Source organism: Pogona vitticeps, chromosome 13, assembly GCF_051106095.1.
Source record: "Pogona vitticeps strain Pit_001003342236 chromosome 13, PviZW2.1, whole genome shotgun sequence".
Classification (NCBI taxonomy): Eukaryota; Metazoa; Chordata; class Lepidosauria; order Squamata; family Agamidae; genus Pogona; species Pogona vitticeps.
In genome coordinates, this window is record NC_135795.1 from 20,287,971 (window position 1) to 20,306,948 (window position 18,978).

Consider the following 18,978-nt stretch of genomic DNA (forward strand, 5'->3'; position numbering starts at 1 on the left):
CAAGCTTGCCCCTTCTGCCTCTTTCTGGATTGTATCCAGAACGTCAAGAATCCTCTCCTTTGGAAGGGGGCGCCCAGAATCTTTCCACCAGCGTGGCCAGGGTCTAGGCTGATTGGGGGATTCTGGGACTTGTAGTCTGCCGAAAGTCCCATTTGCAAGTGCTGACTTTACTACAATTAAATACACATGCTCTCACCTCTGGTGTGTCTGAGTGCAGACGTTTCGAGGGAAATGAGCAGACTTTGGAAAGCGGGTGAGAATAATTGATTTCCCCCTCTTCCTGTTGGTTGAGATAACGCAAGAAATAGGTAAGGTGATAATATACAGAAGACGTGGGAAATGTAAGCCAGTCCTGTAAATCCCGCCCTTGAAGGTGGCTGCTGGGATCAATGCTCACAGATAACAGGGAAGCTCTCTGTGTGTGCTCCCCGGTGAAAGATATTTCTCTGTGGAACCTGTTTTTTCAGTACATTTATTAGTCACTTTTCTCTCCCTGCGTCGGAAGGGGTGTGCAAAAAGCCGAGACAAATAAAGTCAAACAGTGACACTTGAAAACTTGGAAGAGTATAAAAAGAGAGGGAAAGAAAAGTTCCAGGAAAATAGAAAAGCAGCAGCAAATGAAAGCAATGGTGAAGTTTCTAAAACCAGACAAAAGCATAAGAGGGGAATATAGCGGGTGGGGTGGGGTGGGGTGGGGAAACAGACAGGACAGTACTTTTCAAATACTTGAGAGATAGTCCTACAGAGGGTGGACAGGATCTGTTCTCCATCATCCCTGAGTGCAAGACAACAATGGGCTCAAGTTACAGGAAATCAGATTTCAGATGAATGTCAGGGGAAAAAACCCTGCTAATTGTTTGAGCAGTATGATGATGATGGAGCCAGTGACCTCGGGAGGTGGTGAGTGCTGGGATGCAGGAGGCCTTCAAGATAAAATGGGACCACCCTCGGTCAGATCTGCTTTGAGTTGTATTCCTGCCTTGAGCAGGAGTTTTGGACTTGATGGCCCCATGATTCTAGGGTTCCCTATTTGTGCATGCCACAATGCAACAGGCAGATGAACAGACTGGTGATGGCCCAAGCAGATCCTGTTTGGAGGGGAAGGCAGCAGGAAGGTCTGTTTCTCCTTGCTCCCTTTCCATCCTCTAAGGGGGGGTGTGTGTGCCACAGTGGTGCTAGGGTGGCCAAGCTAAGGGTGGAAAGAATCTGATTTTGAGGGACAATTATAATTTTGGTTAGGAAGAGGATTCAGGAAGTACAAGAGAGAGAGAGGGAGAAAAAAGGAGTCTGGACTTACATACCATGGCATAATAATATCCATTTTAAAAAAAAACCTCCAAAAAACCAATGGGCTCCTTTCTCTGGATAAATGCACCATGCTATAAATGGTTTAGGAGAGGGTGTCCTTTTAAATGATAATGGGGAGGTTGCTGTAGCCTTATGTAAGGCAGATTTGTCTTGTCTGGACAGGCAGAAAGAAACTGCAAATCAATTCCAGGTTTTATTAGAGAGAACGTAATTCTACATCAGTCACATGCAGGCCTTTGGCCAAGAAAGAGGTTTCTATGAATAATTTTAGAATGGGTTTTCAGATGGGTGAGATCAGAGATGGTGGCTTGCGACAGAAAGGAGCTATTATGGGAAACTGGGAGAAGCTACTGGCGAATGAAAAGGAGGAGGCTGAATGGATTCCCAGTTTAAGGAGGACTTTATCATCCATCTCTTTATTTTAGACGTGATCCACAGACTTTTTCGAGGCTGGAGGACAGCAGACGCCTGGGAAAGGGTGCCATGATCAAATGAAGAAAAATGTGACGTTTCTGTTAGGGAGGCCAGCAAGAATCTGGGGGAATCTGGGGCCCATTACTAGATGGCCAGTGCTCTGCAGGGTTGGGGACCCCCACCCCGGTGTCACTTCAAAGATACAGTGGTGGGATCTGAGCTACCCAGCGACAGGCCAGCGGCACCGATCAGCTGCTTACAGTCTCTGCATCCTACAATGAATGAACCTTGCCTGCATTTGGCTTTTCAATCCAACAGCTGGATTGAAAAGGAAATGTCACATAAAGGAAATGTCACGTCTCTGCTTTTTTTTTCTTTTCCAAATTGACAAAAGCAAAAGCATGAGGAGTGAACTGAACAGGCCCGCGACCAGGCTGGGTGACGTTCTGTTTCTCCTTCCTTGCAAAATATTTGCTTGATGTTTGGTGCTGGAGCAGAGCGAAGGTGGAGGAATCTGCAAGGGGATCCGTGACGGCAGGTCTCATGCATGGGAGGAGGTGACTGGGGCACCACGGCGGGGGCAGGCGGGGGGGGCATTAAGTGCGAAAAGAGCCCTCTGCGCAGCCCGATTAAAAATTCCATTATGCCGCCAAAGGTCAAAACGCCTTTAATGCTAAGGCGAGACCTTCGCCGCTAGTCTCCGGAATTTAATTTTGCTCCTGTAATTCTGATCATTCCCAGGCTAATCTGCCTGTTCGGTCAGCTGCGAATGAATTGATGGAAGCTGCCTCGCTCTCCTCGTCACGTTTTCCAGCCGGCTTCGCCAGCGAGCAAAAAGGTTTGTGGAGAAAATCGATAGAATGGGGGGAGGGGGAGAGAGAGAGGCGGTTTCAGCTCTCTGCAGACCATGTGCAGACTAGATTATCTTCCCTACAGGATATTTTAATAGAAAAGAACTTCAGCAACAGACCTGAACTTGGGAACCTCCAGTTGCCACGATAGCCTTTTCCTCACCATCTGACACAGTAGACGTACAAACATGTTTGTGTTGAATCAGCAAGCCTGAGCTCCAGCAATTTCAAAAGAAAGCGAAACATGTTCTCCTCCAGTGCAATTCATACTGGGATTTTTCTCCCCTTAGGATCCTTGTGGTGCAGTGGTTAAACTGCAGTACTGCAGTGAAGACTCTGCTCACAATCCAGGTTCGATCCCCAGGTGGCTGGCTCATGGTTCACTCAGCCTTCCACCCTTCTGAGGTCAATAAGTTGAGTGCCCAACTCACCGGGGGCGCATGGGCAGTCTGCAGCCTGCGTAATTAAATTGCAAACGGCTCAGAGAGTGCTTTCAGTCCTATGGGGTGCTATATGAACAGCACACTTTGCTTTTACTCAAGCAGTCCAGGGGGGGAAAAACATTGGATTTCTCCGGAATCTCAGCTGATACTCAGATTTAGGTCAGTGCTAGATCTATATCTTGTACAAATGAGATGCCATGTTGGCCACGGAAGAAGGCCTTAAAGCAGTCAGGGAACAGTACGTGATTAAACCTTCTCTAAATCCAGAAACACAGCCCTCTTGTGCAGACCATTAAACTTTTCCACAAGTGGCAGTGTCCGGAGATGGAGTAATCTGGCCGTTCCTGATTCTAGTGCAGCCCAGTAAACTGAGGATTTAAATACAACTCGAGTGAGTCTCCACAGAGTCGTTTCACACCTCACAAACTGGTCTGGATCTGACCAAACCGAGCGGTTCCACAGGCCACGTGGAGCCAGTCCACACTCTTCCAACGGCAAGTGGCTGTTACTGTTTGAGTTCGTTCTGGGTGGGAGAAGCAGGAGAGGAAGGAGAACAGGGGCCCTGAGGTAGGAGCCCGGCTCTCTTGCAGGCTCTGCTCGACCGCTGTCCATGGCGGAGCGTGTCCTTTCGGTTTTAGTTCTCTTAGATCACTGGTTCTTAACCTTGGGTTACTCAGGAGTTTTGGACTGCAACTCCCAGAAGCCTTCACCACCAGCTGTCCTGACTGGGGTTTCTGGGAGTTGCAGTTCAAAAGCATCCGAGTAACAAAGGTTAAGAACCACTGTCTTAGATTTCGTGCTTGAGAAGAACCCTTCCTTGAAATTTAATTTAGGCAAAGTCCGGCCTCGGGCTGGGAAGAGGAAGTTGCAGGTGAAGCTATTCCAGTAGATGTATCTCATCGAGTTCTCTCTGCATCCAGGTTGTTATTCAAAAGCCAAACCACCTGAGATGTGAATTGTGCTATTCCACCGCCCCCCCCGGGGGGGGAATTTTCTTTTTGAACCTCAATAGCCTGTGCTATTGAGGGTGTGAACAGGCAACCCAGACTGGAGGGGAACTGGGTCAAACGGGTGAGGAAATACCCTGCGCTGGGAGAAAACGGCACACAGAGAGGTAAAATTGTGTGCGTCCCTATTGCACAGCTATGTACAAACAAATCAAATTTTAAAAAAATCTCAAGAATCCCAAGGACAGAACGATGGCCATTGACATGGGACCAGATTGCTACAAGAATCAAGGGAGGCCTGATTCGGTGCCATTTTTAACCCCTCAGAGCTTTGCCAGACATGAGACGTACCGGCCGCATCCGTCCCACTTCCAGGGACGAAGGCTTTCAAGGAGAGAAGGACTACTCGCCCAGCCTGGCTCCCCTTGTGCAGGAACGCTTGAACAGCCATCCAGACTCTTTCTCTCTCCCCCCCTCCTCTCTCTTCTCACTTATTTTCTTCTCCTTCACCCTCAGTCCCCATTTCTTCACTTCAGACATGGACCGGGGGGGGGGGGGAGACAGGCTTTCAAGTTCACCATACACTGAATGTCAGGGGAACAACAGAAACATCCAGCCCGCCTGGTTAAATGGGTGTTATTTTTTCTTGACAGTGACATGGCTAGCTTGTCAAAACTTGTACATCAATATCTCTTTCTTTCTTTCTTTCTTTCTTTCTTTCTTTCTTTCTTTCTTTCTTTCTTTCTGTCATCATCAGCTCCTTCCTTCCTTCCTTCCTTCCTTCCTTCCTTCTGAGGAGGGCCACATGCAAGAAGGTTCATTGCCTGCAAACAGTTCCTCTATCAGCAAAACTAACATGACAAGGAGAATATGCAGACTCAGACACCCTTCTCCCTGACATTTATCTAGGCAGAGACCTCTCTTGCTATCTTTGTTGCAGAGTTTTGGTTGAATTTTTGGGTTAAATTCCTCTTGCTGCACAGCAGAAGTGCAGGGATTTAAAGAGCAGAGTAGATTCAGATTTCCCAGAATAGTCCATCCCCCCTTTCTCATTAACTGGCAGTTATAGTCCCAATAAGTCATGCTGAGACATTAGGAGGAGAGAGAAAAAGGTGTCATTACAGACTATCGAACAGATCAAGCAGCAGGCTGAAAAACATGGCTGCTTTCAACAACAGACTCACCGTTTTCAACAGACTAAGGTGGGGGGGAAAGCACTGAGCAGAAAGGCAGAACTCTGTTTGAATCCAGAGGCAGGGAAAGAATGACTGGTTCGTGCTGGAGAGATGGACAGCCAGACCAGCCCAGAAAGGACCCTCCCGGCCACACCTACTAAAGGCTGCATGCAGGGCTGCAAAAACCCCCAACAATCTTTATTATGGAAGATATTTAATAAATATTCAATAAGGCAGCCTTCCCAATCCAGAAGCTGGGAAAGTGGCCGCAGCAAGCCAGCAATTAGGAATCTGCAGCCGTTTATTTATGAACAGAGGCAGAAAGTCTGGAGGCTCGCCCTTGGTAGGCGTACGGGTGGACTCCTGTTCCCCCCCATCAACCTTTTGATTCACTCTCCATCTCTGCCGCCACCTTCCCTGACCTCTTCTCCAGCCTCGATGCGTCCAGCCAGGCCTGAGAACACTTTGCCCGGTTGGAGGAGGACCAACTGGCCACCCTCTTCACAGCTGGACTTTCCCCGTTTTCCAGCCTCTCACATCCGAGGAACCAGAAGGCTTCCAGCCAAAACTTGTCCTGCAAATATCGAGAAAATCTCTGAGGCATCGTGGAAAATTTCAGCCTTTATGCATCATATGGAAATTGCAATCCCGGAATGACTTTTTTTTTTTTGGCATGCCCATGGCTTAATAATACAGGAGCAGCTTCTTCTGGACAAAGAGTGTTCTAATTAGTTTCCAAAAAACTGTATTGCAGCTAAAACTCTGCTCACGACCTGGGGTTCAAATCCCAGGTAGCCGGCTCAAGGTTGACTCAGCCTTCCATCCTTCCCAGGTCAGTAAAATGAGTACCCAGCTTGCTGGGGGGGCAATGTGTAGCCTGTATAATTAAAATTGTAAACTGCCCGGAGAGTGCTTGTAGCGCTATGGGGCGGTATATAAGTCCAAAAATAAATAAATAAATAAAATGCGGCTGATATTCATAACTAGAGAGGGGGGGGAATGAGGTTAAATGAGGCCTCACTCCTGACAAGAACAATAGCCCCCCAAAATCCAGAAAGGTTGGAGAGCAGCGAAAAATAGCAAGCAGATGGGCTTCGAATGCCTTCCTTTGGGGCACATGTCATTCTTGACAATCCATACGGATCTCTGCTTAGAATCCGGACGAGAAGAAAGCAAACGCTGTTTGTGTGCGGTGGCAAGAGGCCAAAGCTGAGAGCATCGCTTGGGGAGATGTTTATAAGCTTTGAAAGATTTCCAGAAACAGAAAGTATTTTAGTTGCATGTCTTTATTTCTGTCAAAATAAATCTTTAAGCAAATGCTACAAAATATTCGGGCAACTGATGACATTTTCGAGCTCTCTCTCTCTTACACACACACACACTCTCTCTCTCTCCCTCTTAGTTTAGGTTTAAGCAAGTCCAAAAGTGAGGGAATGATGCTAATAATTTTAATATCTTATGAGAGTGTGAGTCTAATGGATTATTACTAACGGCGGTGATTTGGAAAAAAACAATTAAGGAGACCATCTCCTAAGGCAATCACCATCAGTTAGCTACAATGAAAACTGGATGGATGGAGGTGAACAGAACAGGTTGGAAAAGCAAGAGGCACATTTTTACCTCTGCATCTGACAGAAAAGTCGCTCTCCTAGGTTAGAGATACAAATCATGCCAAACCCTTTAATTTTTATTGATTTTGCATTTCTAAACCAACATCCCTTGGGCACAGAGGGAAGAAAGAAACTCTAAGATCTAAAATAGATCAAACATCGACACACTTCGTTGAGTTGCATTGTGCTGACACAGAGCTGCTTCTCTTGGCTGGAGATGTGGAGAGCTAAATTGGAATGGCCACATCAAATATGCAGGAGGCCACAAATATGACACATGGAGTGCGGCATGGGGAAGCAGGCGCCCCGAACATGGCCAACGGAGGGAGCCAATTTCTGCCTCTCTGGAGTTAAGGGAAACAAGGAAGAGAAGGCCCTCCAGACCTGGAGTTTCTTGAAGGGAGCTTCGCCCTCATTGCTGCTATAAATTGGGGAGGGGAAGGTGTCGCGAAGCACACCTGTTGGATTACAACATTCACGGCCACTTACCATGGTCTCTACTGCTGGGAATGAACAGCATAAAGACATGGCTAAGGCAACCGGAGAAGGAGCTAGCCACTCACGGCCCTCTCATGGCCAAAGAGTTTGACCCTCACGGTCAGAGGAGGGCACTGCGCAGAAGGAAGACCACATCCAGCAACAATGTCCAAGAAAAAGCTCTGCCATGGGAGAGGAACTCTGGGGGCTTTGCCTGCACAGCATGAGGAGAAGGTCCCCGTTCCCTCCTGCTCCCCTGACTCTCGTCAGCAGCACCGAGAATGCCCCTTTTTTGATCCCCACACCTGCAGGATCAATCCTGCCTCCTTCCGTTTCCTCCAAGATGGTGCCACTGGGAACTCTAAAAGCAGGTCTCCTGTGATGTCCCACTGGCTCCGGATCATGGCCGGCACAACGCTGTGCCAGGGCACCTATAAGCGCTCTCCGACTCCACCGGGAGCTGGCCGCGGTGCTGAATGGCTCTTTGGTCTTCTCCTCCCCGCTTTAAAGTCCAGAAAAAGCATCAGAAACGCCCACAAAAGTAGAATTGCTTTCTAGGCTTTGTGAAACCAATAGAGAAAATGATAGTTGGTGCATTTCTATCTGGAAATGGATCCTTTTTTTTTCTTTTTCTTTTTTGCATCCAAACTAGTAATTCCTGAACCTCCTCATGATTATTCTGAGGAATTACACTCTGGCCTCCAAAGGGGACGGGGAAGGAATGCGTTCCTATTTTAGTGTTATGTGATCTAACGTGCATTTCTTTAAACAGGAAGTGGCTCACACTTTTTGAAGTATTGGATTGTGATTCTTCCATTTAAAAAATATTTATGAAGGCTTAGTAGGGGAGGTGAACAATGTAGAAAGTTTAAGAGCTCTTAGGAAAAAAGTATCAGGCTGATGGAGAACTGGGACTTGATGAGTTTTAGACAGAAAACATGAAAAATAGAAAGGAATGGCACAAGATTTGCAAACCTAGACCTTAGTTTTGCATGGTGAAGAGAGTTTTTTTCCCCCTACACTCAGAATTACTCTCCCTCAATCCCTCTATCTTGGCTCTGTTTGCTCCCTGCATCTCTGGCTTCCTTCCTTCCATCTTAGGGGGTTTCTCTCTCCAGCCCCTCGGAAAACACAACGTGTCTTTGGGATCAGAAGCCAAGCCAATGTCAAAAGCTTAACGTGACAGAAATCCCTCTGCAAATATTGCCCAACTCATGGCGTATTGATGTTCCAGCTAAATGCACGATGCGGAACATCATCTGTCAAGCCCTAACAGTGGAGTTGGAAAAGCCAGCCGGCAAGCCATCAAAATATGTTTGTTCTGCGGGTTCATTCTGGAGATCTCGTTCTGTAATTGACCCTGTCTGAGACAAGAGAGAGAGAGAAATGAAGAGAGTACGGGGCTGTTGACGCAACCCTGGGCTGGATCAGGAAAATGACCCTGTGGATCGATGCAGGACAGGAGAGCTCAAGCTGAGGATGGCCTGTAGTTCTTGTAAGGTAGCAAGTCTGAGCATTGCCTGATTTACACAGGTATAAAGTGGGGCTTTAATCCTCCAGGGCTTGGGAGGCATTTCGGTCCCTCTCTAAAAGATCTCATAGAGGCATTTTATTGAAATGGTGTTCATGAGACCTACCGAGGCTTCACGCCATGTGTCATCTCCTGCGCCCTCTTCCCTGAGGGGAAAAGCAAAATCCTGGTGCCCATCGGGAGCTGCCGGGCGAGGAACACGGTGGCCGAAATAGCTGGCAATCCGTCTCCTTTCATGGACTTTGCTGGAGTCCAATTCCAGGGCGGGCTCCTCCATTCGCCTTGCATCTTTCAGGAGATGGTTCTGTTGGGACAGGGAGACAGTCTTGACTGGGCCAAGATGAGGCCTAGCAGCCAAATAAGAAATTCCATGGTTTTTTTTTAAGTTTAATCTCTCTTTTTAAAAAAACCTCAATTTTATCCCATAGGTGCTCTTAAAGTTCTCCTCTGCAAGCTTATATTGGGGAGTACTGGTTATATCTCCCCAAATTCTAACCATGCCCCCCCAGGTGACTTTCCTTCAGCCTTTGGTCACTCTGAAAGTGTTAAAAATCTCTGGGAAGTGGCCACCCGCCCGGCCCGGCCCTTCATGATCGGAATATTCAGAAACGAATATTTCATAATTTATGGCTCCTTTGGCCGCCGTTTGGGATTCTATAGCATCTCATCCTGGCAATTTATGCCGCTGCTTGGATGGTGGAGCAGAGGAAGCATCTCTCTCACTACAAAAAGACTCAATTATGGGAATGTGTTTCAACAATATAATACGCGCACCTTGGGAGATGTTAAGCGTGGCTAAAACGTGGCACTGAGAACCTTTCCCAAAGAGAACAGAACCGTTTGATTTCCTCCAAAAGAAAAGAAGGAAAGAAAAAGAAAGAAAAAGAAAGGAATGAATGAATTGGACTCGGGAAATGGGGTGGGGAGAGAATACACTGATTTACTTTCCCTTTGGCATCCCATTATCAAGGTCTAGGTTTAAGAAAATCCCAAAATTTAACATCCATCAACTGCCTGACAACGTTAGGGCCGCTTTTGGAAAACTCAGGAGGGAATGAGGCATAAATCCGAACATCTCTCCATAAAAGCAGCATTGAATTACACGGCACAAGAGGGACATAAATACATAACTGCTTTCCTGAAGATGGAAGAGGCTTGAAGTGCGCCACACACAATGGTGACGCAAGGCTTCAGGCGCCTCCCCTTGGAAAGCAAAGGGCAGGGACGGATCCTGCTCCCAACTTACCAGATGTTGTTTGGAGCCCACTGGGCTTGAAAACTCAAGGACACGGCCAAATAATCTTTGCATCCCTGTCATTATTCTGTGCCATGCCTGATATATGGTGATCTCTGAAAATTAATTAATCACTTTTCATTAATTAATTGCCAAGTGCTTGCAAACTCAAGGCTGTGGTCCCTTTAGGGAGTCCGTCCTTCTTGTATTTGGTCCTCCTCTTTTCCTGCAGCCTTCAACTTTTCCAAGCATTATCATCTTTTCCAGCCAGCCTTGTCTGCTCACGATGTGCCCCAAGTCATTTTCGCTTCCAGGAAGAGCTGAGGTTAGGTCACTTTTTAAGGGCTCTTTCTTTGTCTTCCTGGCAATCCACAATGTCTGTGCAGTCCAGCTGCTTCCAAGCAGCACCCTCTGCGTTTGGACTGTCCCTTCCAAGGATGCGCCTCTTTGAGTCTTCCGTGCTGGAGAAATTAGGCGAAGGTTTTAGGGTGAAACTTCCCAGCCCTTCCATCTTGAAGTATTCATTGCTGTCTCTCTGCACAGGTCAAACCCGGTTGCACCGGATATATAGAGGAGCTGTCTGTCTTCCCTGTTGGTTTTCTGTCTTTGACTCCCCGGCTCCCACAATTTAGTGACGGACAAGGGAAGTGCACGCTGCAGCATATTTTGGAAACACCAAGGGAGCTGTGCGCAGATGCTGCTTTCCATAGGCCACTAACAGGACTGTTAAATCCAGCTGTGCATACCTCTTATCACAATGTGATACTAACCAGGCAATGGTTCACACACTCTAAAGCATAGTGCACTAATAACATATTTAACTTATTAGTGTAAACAGCAAGGTTGTATAAAAATGCTTTGCTTTCCCCAATGGGTGTGACTCTTAAGCCACGCCATCATCTGAACCTGTGAACTCCTGTGTAAGTTACTCAATAAACCCATCTCCTTGTAAGTGACCCTGAATCTTCTCCCTCGTTTCCTGGGGATCCCGTCAGACCTTGCTCCGGCGGCCAAGGAGGATTACGAGCCCTCCACCAGTGCTCACGCAAACCTCACAGGATCCCCGTTAATTGCAGGCATCGTTATTATTTTTCAAATGGTATCTATTAAACACGAGCCACAAATGAAGGCACATCCAGGGAGAAGGGAGGAAGCCATGGCCCCTGTTGTTCCAAAGCCATTCCCCTCGTTAGGAAAAACGACACCTTCTCACAGGTAAATTAGTACAGGAGTGATATTAGAAATGTTGTGGCTTTAATGAGGGTGAATTGTGACATGTCGTATGAGCACTGTAATAATTTGTGAATAAGATAAAAAGAGGGAGGAAGAAAAGCCTCCTTTGATGTAATGCTATTGCTTAGCGCACTTGAAAGTGATCAAATTATGATCCATCAAAGGGAGAGGATGGGAGAGGACGCTGGGTGGGAGGGAGGGAGGGTCTCTCCGCAATTCAAAGGAGCGCTCGGATCTTCTCCGTTTCAATAATTCACACCTCCTTCTTGCCCATCTGACAGCAGATTCGTGGAAACCTGTGAAGCGTTCCAAGAATTAAACGGACCAAACGATTTGAAACTGCTTCCCAAAAGCCGAACGTAATAAAACATGGTTTTGATCGTGAGTTCAAAGTTGGCCCTGATCCGGAGGCTCCTGCACATGTTCCCGCTGGAAGTAGAACCCAACCAAGTTTCCAGTTTCCACCATGAAAGACCTATTGCCCTGGGTAAACCGAGACAAGAGGCCAGCTTTGCCATGAAAGGCTGATGTCAGATTTTCTTTCCCTCCTGGGATGTAATTCCTTCAAACGTCCATGCCCGAGCAATCAGACATACAAACGAAGCCCATGCCTTTTTGACAAAATAAGCAAATTGCAACACATGGAGATGAAGCTAGCTTGAGCTTCAACTACCAGACCTATTTTACTTTTTAAGAAGACTCTGCACTTGACGATCTGCTGTCTTCAGGACTGACCCAAATAGCGCTACTTTACTTGTTAGGCCAGGACATGTTCCAACCAAAATCTCTTGAACCAGCAGTGGTAAATTGGAAAGTGCAAGATAAATAATCCCTACAGCCACCTTTCTTCATGATGGGAGTCTAAGAACTCAGGCAGCTCAATTGGCCAGGACCGACAAATGAGGAGCAAATCTTTTGTAAAGCTAATGGCTCTTAATGGCTGAAACAGGCATGGCGATTAGGGTCGTTGAGCTCCGACAGAACAGGGAAGATTGAACGGTGCAGAACGTTGTGTCAGAAACTGGGAACCTTGACCCCATGACCTCTGCATCTACCACACCCCTGTGAGTTACACTGAAAGCATTTTTACACCATCCCCACTCATTCTGTAAAGGAAAGGAAAAACAGCTGCCTCTCTGTCACTTGTGACAGATCATTCCTGACTGGAAACAGAACCAAGGAACTTCTTTCCTTGCATGCCGTTCCTTTCAAATTCCTCATTTTAAACAGTCGCGGGCCAGGAGGGTCTGAACCCATGCAGGGAAAAAGAAGCCCAGATATTTCTAGGCCCCGCCTGATTCTGCCGCATTGCACAGACTTGCCTGGCCTTGCGAAATGCTGAGGAAAAATGTGCCTCCTATGATGGGCCCGCCTCAGTCGACATCAAGCCTTCCTTTCCTTCCCGGCTACCCCCCCCCCACCGCCTCACTATTTGTATTCTCTTTCACCCCTTGACGCTTTTCCCTCCCACAATTTCAGTCATTAAAAACCCAAACGAAGCTGTCCTAATGGAGCCGGATTGCAGATTTCCAACAAATCTACCCTGACACAACCTTTAAGAGATTGAAAGGAGGAAGTGCCAAAAAGGGCCGCCCGATCTACGTCTCTCCGGTAAACGATCTTCATCCACGTTGACATCTGCACACTCTCGTTTGCATCAAAAGTCCGTGTTTTTCTATGCTGTTTAGCACGGAGTCAGCAAATTCACGTCGGATATGACTTTGCTCTCAAAAGCCACCATTTAGAGATCCGGGAAGCAGACTATTATACCTTGAATACGATATTACCTTTTGCATCTCTGGTAACTTGTACATACACAGACTTGAAGCGTCCGCATTCTCTCTCTCTCTCTAATTTATGCATGCACATACAACGTCAGAAATGCAAAGGTAATCTCGCATTCAAACTACGCATCTGTTCTGGCTCCTGGTAACTCACTCTAGTGTCAGTGATATGGCCCTAGCCGATTGCCCCCGGTACCCACCCCCACACCCCCACCCCCGTTATGTACCAACTCACACAACTGGCAAGTGATGAGGGACACAATAAAACCGTTAAGTGGTCGCAATTTGCTGCTGCAGTTTACGCCAGTGCCCTTCACGCCGGTGTAACTACCCCGTCGGGCCTGCCCATCTTGATTCCGTCCACTTTTGATCTGGCTAATTCTTCTCCGGTTTGTGGATTGCAGCAAGTTCTTGAATGACAGGTTGACTACAATATCCAGAATCCCCAGCCCCGCTTGGCCGCAAGCTGTGTTTGGTGCCTACGGGGGGGGGGGGGTCCCTTGGACCAGTGCTGTTGATGGAGTGAGACTTGAGAGCAACAGTCCATGCCAAGACCCACAAACTTTTAAAGGAGGGAAAACCTTCAAGATGAGAAAATCCAAGAAATCGAAAGGAATGACATTGGAAGGGTTTGAAAAGCCCTCAAACAACCCTGTTGTCTAGTGGAAAGCTGAGAACAGCAACCCCAGAAACAGCTTCCAAACTCAAGTGGGAAACACGCTTACTCTGTTTGGTTTATAAGTGGTTGCACAGACAAGACGGGAAGTTGGGGTTTGAAAATGTTCGGATTTCTTTGGTTTGTCATCCAGTTTTGCTCAGGCCTTCAGGGGAGTGGTGGGCTACTGCAACATCTTTACGGGGGATAAAACACGCACGCACGCACGCTGTTTCTTACTTGCCACATTGAAAAACGTCTGCTTGCCTGCCTCTAGCTGGCTAGCCCCCATGTTCTCTCTGACTCTAATGGAGAATGGCTGGGCCCGAGGAGCCTGACACGCCAAGGCAGCAACGCCTGTCACACTTCGATCAGTGACACTTCCTGCAATCTTTCCCCTTCCTTTTGGGCATCAGCTATTTTGGAGGCTGCAGGAGCAGAGGGAAGACCCCCCAAGGGTTGCTTAATAAAGCCCAGCTGCTTTCAGGCAGGAGAGAGATTCAGCTGGTCGGAGACCCCCCGAGCACACTCTCACACCAGTGGCTGGCTGGCCGGCCGGCTCCTTGCGCACACTTGCATGGCCATAAGGAAGGACAGAAAGAGAACATCTTACACTCACCAGCAGATAAGAAACCACCAGCGCAAAAGCTGGTAAGCCTAAATTGAAAGGCTGCTCCTAGCTACTGTAGACCCATTGACTCAATGGGATTTACCTAAGTGTTGACTTACCGAACTCCCATTGATTGAACTCGTCCATTAACACCAACAGTTAGATTTAGGCCAGGGTGCAAAGACAGAAACACGCGCCATATATGGAGCTGCTTTCTACTTGTCTGGTCCAACAATCTTATGACCCTGAGTGGCTGGAAAATGGCACTCCTGCATTACAGAAGAGGACCAGAGCTTTCAGGCCCCACTGATTGTGGAAATGGATTCAGGATTTGTGCAAAATGCAGGACTCAGGTTTTGCACATAATGTAGCTTAGCGGGTAATAGGGAATTGCTGGATGGCTCAGTGGTTCAACATCTCTGGCTGTGGAGCCAGAGGTTGGGGGTTTGATTCCCCACTGGACATCCTTGAGAGGGGCTGGACTCGATGGTCCCTTCCAGCACTGCAGTTCAAATATGATGATGATGATGATATGGCAAGAGGAAAAACCCATATTCTGGGAGGTAAGCAAGCAATTCATTGTGCCCTCATGCTAGCTGAGAAATGCTACAAACCTGAGGAACATGAAAGGCATCTCAGAAACATCCACCCCCCACCCCTCAAGCACCATTTACCCGGAGATATTTGGAGAAACAGAGAAGTCCCCCAAGATTTCTACCCAGACTCAAAGATCAGGGGGGCCCGTGCATGCATCCATATTTGATCCGCGCAAAGAGCGGACTTCCTTTGCAGGTTGGCTGAATTGCTGTAACTGCTGTTGCTGCAGAAATCCCCTGACTTGCAGCTGTTTGGGTGTCCATATGGGTTTCCACCTGCCGTGGCTGTCAGTCAACCCCCCCCCCCAATCCCCCAGGCTCTGGGATGAGAACTGACATCTAAAGAACCGCCTCTAGACACCGGCCTTGATTTTTTCCCTAGGAAAGCCACCTGCCTTGTTCCTTTTACCAGAGGTGTCGTTCTAATGTATGAAGGAACCCTGCTACCTCCCCCCACATGCTTTCACCCGTAACTTGACAAAAAGCAAATGCAATAGGGCTGAGAAGAACACTCATTAGCCAACAGCGATGGTGAGAGATTCACCTCCAAATATATCGCAGCAATAACGGAGTCCAGAAATAGTTTCCCTTTTTGAAGAAGGCATTCCAGAGCTGAGGCAGCACGGTGGACGAAGCCAACTGCCATGGCTCAGCCTGTAGCGTACATGGCAAGGACCTGCTCGCTTGGTTGTTTATAGAATAAACAATCTGCTCTTAAGTTGACCGTAAAGGTCCCTCCTAAGGTGGACAGAGGGGAGAGAGAAATCCAACTAGCCTCAGAGAGAACACATCTTTCCACAAACCACTTAATTTCAGGGAAGAATCCGATTTTGCCATGGTGGATAATCCCCTCTGGTTTTCAGCATCACAGAGAGGTCCTGGTGGGATTCTGCCACCCCTGAGAAATCGAGAGTCAGCAGCCTCTGGCCTTCACGGCCCTTTCTGAGTCAATATAACTACACGTTTACCTAAACTGTGAGTTAGTCAGTCCAGCCGTTAGGTTGTCATCTTCGTTATAAGTAAATGGGAAAGCAAAGACTTTGCTATGGAACTGGGGACTGAAAAATGGGCAACGTCTTTCCTTCCCTCCATTCCAGCGCGATGATGATGAAGATGCTGTGGGCTCCCTCTTGGTCTGCAAAGAGCCAGGGGAAGAGGTGGGGAATTAAACCCTCGCTTTTCTTTGAGGAGAACTGCTGATACGGTGGGTATAAAAAAGAGCAAACTAAACACGGGCTGAGTCAGCTCATAAATGTTTCAGGCGCTGGGTACCTCTCTGGCTATTAGACCTCCAGGATGGAGAGCCAGGCCTTGGTTTTCTGAGAGGGAGGCAGGAAAGAAGTGGAGAAATTCACAGGCTGGAGGAGATGAGTGTGCAGAATGGATCCCCCGCCCAGCATCCAAGCTGAAAACAATTTTAATCCCATGAATCCTTGGTACCCTGATCTCGTGGGTGAAAAATAAGACCAAGAAGAGGCAAGGAGCTGGCCTAGCATGCAAACGGTTTATTTATTCAGATTTACATACTCCCTTGTCCCTAAAGGCTCCCTTTAGGAAAACAAACAGATAAAGAGAACTCTATGAATAGGTTCTGTAAAGTGGCAATATTTTGAAATGCGCCGAGAGAACACAATAATTATGAAGATTAAAATGTTCATTTAAAATCTCCATCCTAAGCCTTGCGTCTTGGAAGGGCTCCTCTGATCATGGCAAAGCACAGCCTCCAGCAAAGCTGCAAGATCACATTTCAGCCGCCTGGCCGGCCACGTGCCTGACTACGCCAGCGAGACCCCAAAAGCATGTCACCGAGTTGTGGTAAGCGAGGAGGACCTCGCACAATCCCCCCCCATAGGACTCTAGGGACTCTGCCTTAATAACAAGGAGCAGTTATCTGTAAATAAAGAAATGAGCTGCTCACTTGTAGCCCTCCAAAAGAAGGTCTTAGACTTTTCGAGACATCGGGTATTGAGATTTTGTGTAAACGTTCGGAAAGGGGCCGTGCTGGATGAGACCAGATTGGGATTGCTTTCTCAGCAAGCACCCAACCTGAAGACCCTCTGAACGCCATCACTGCAGAACACACAGCTTGAATGAGCAGGCAGGGTCAGCCTTTGGGGGGGCAAACTGGGCGATCACCCAAGGTGCCGAAGCTGCCCCCTCTGCCCCGTCCCAGGCTGTGGATTTGGAGCACCTGTGAGGTACCGAGGAGTCTCAACACTGGACTTGTTTTGGGTGGGGGCCAATGAAACAGCAAGGGCAGGAAACCCCCAAGCCACAGCTTCTTTACTCCTCCTCAAAGGATCTCTTTCAGAGGCTTCCAGCCATCCAAAGAAGAGTCTGGTTGTCAGAACTGATTCCTCTTTTGGAATAAATGACATTAAAACAAGATTTTAAGGGTGATGAGCCAGATTGCACCACGCAAGGCGGGAGACACGCCACACACGTTTTCCATCGGGGCTCTGATTCCATTGTGTGTCAAGAACACAGTATGACGATAACGGTCGTACCAAGCGGCCACCATTTCGGGGCTTCTGTACAGAAGCAGGAGCCCGGAGTCCAGCTCAGAGGGCTTTTCCCATCCCTTCCTCAGCATCCTGCCGGGTGCGGTGAACCTTATTTTGCTAGGCACATCAGCCGGCTTGTGGTGCTGTGGGACACACAAAGAGCTCACCAGGTCTTGTGGCGCCTTGGGCAACGTCAGCGGGCTTAGGAAGCCGTCTCTCCTCCAGGAGCCTCTGGGGACTCCGGAGAGTGACAAAATTGCAAAACGCGGCGAACGCTTGCATTTTGAAGTCTTGCATGTTGCGTTGGTTGGAAGGTTTCTCTGGGCGGCGGCAGCCTGTTTTATTGAACATGTCAGCAGTTTACCAGCCCAAAGCTTATGATAAATAAAACACAGCTCTTGGTTGTTCCGGGTATGATCGAAGCACATGTAGCTATCCTTTTCCCCAACCCAAGAAAATAAGTCAGTGGAACCGATCCTTCCTCAGCAGGAGAAGCGCGAGTGGCCAAAACCCTATTGTGAAATGCTGTTGTGTCCACATGGCCTTCACAATGTCTGCACTGTTTGCTGTGCACCCAGACATGAGACCGAAGGCACCACCGGGAACTCCGGGGTGTCCAAGGCATGTGATCGACAGCCATCCAGATCGTACACACGGGTTCTGCCATTCCCTCTTTGGCTCCCCAAAACCCAGCAGGATTTTGACCGGCGTCTTTTACACCTGCTCTGGCTGGCACTGAGCAAGGACGGCTGCAGATCCCAGGAAGAACGCTGGTCACCTTCAAACAAAGCTGTTGGCTACTGAGTCTTCGGTCTATCTAGCCTCATTTGGCTAACTCCAACTGGCAAATACAGCTTTCCTATTTCAACCCAACTATCTCCAGGAAGGCTCCCTTACTAGGCCTGTCTGGCGATGTCCGGGTTGAAATTGGGAACTTTCCCGTTGGTCTCCCATCCATGTCCTAACCAGGCCTGGAGCTCCTCAGCTTCTAAAACCCACAGAGAATAATGTGAGGTCTCCTCATCTCTACTGCCCCATCTTGGCTTTGCCCCCAAAGGACCTCATTATCTGGTTGGGGGGAAAAGTCCTTCCTTCGTTGCCTGCTCTTTTCTGTGGCCCACCTGTGGCCAAGCTTCCTTCTCTGGGTTGCCTCCCATCGGCTTCTTCCTGGACTTCAGCTGGCCTTGAATAAATGGTACAGATGCTCCCTGCTTGGCCAAGAACTCATGGAAGACATCTGAAGTGTGGGGGTTTATTGTGGGGTGTGTGTGTGTTGACATTGCTCTGCCAAGAGTCTCCTTCTGCCTTCCTGCTTTCGCTCCACTTGCCCGGCCACATGGTTGAAGAGCAACAGCTGAGGCTTCGAGGCCTCAGGCCCGCTTTGTGTACTGCAGAGCCCCGAATGAAATTTTTGTTCCAAGGTCATCAATGCTATGTGTTTTTTTAAAAAAATAAGAGTAACTTGTGCTTTTCTCTTTCTAAAGAGAGTTACCCTATTGTTCGTCATGAGCCAAACACCATAAACTGCGAGCTTGTACTAGAAAGGACACCTTCTCCCTGTTCTTTTGAGGTCATCCATCCTGGAGCAAGAACAGGAGCAGAGGTG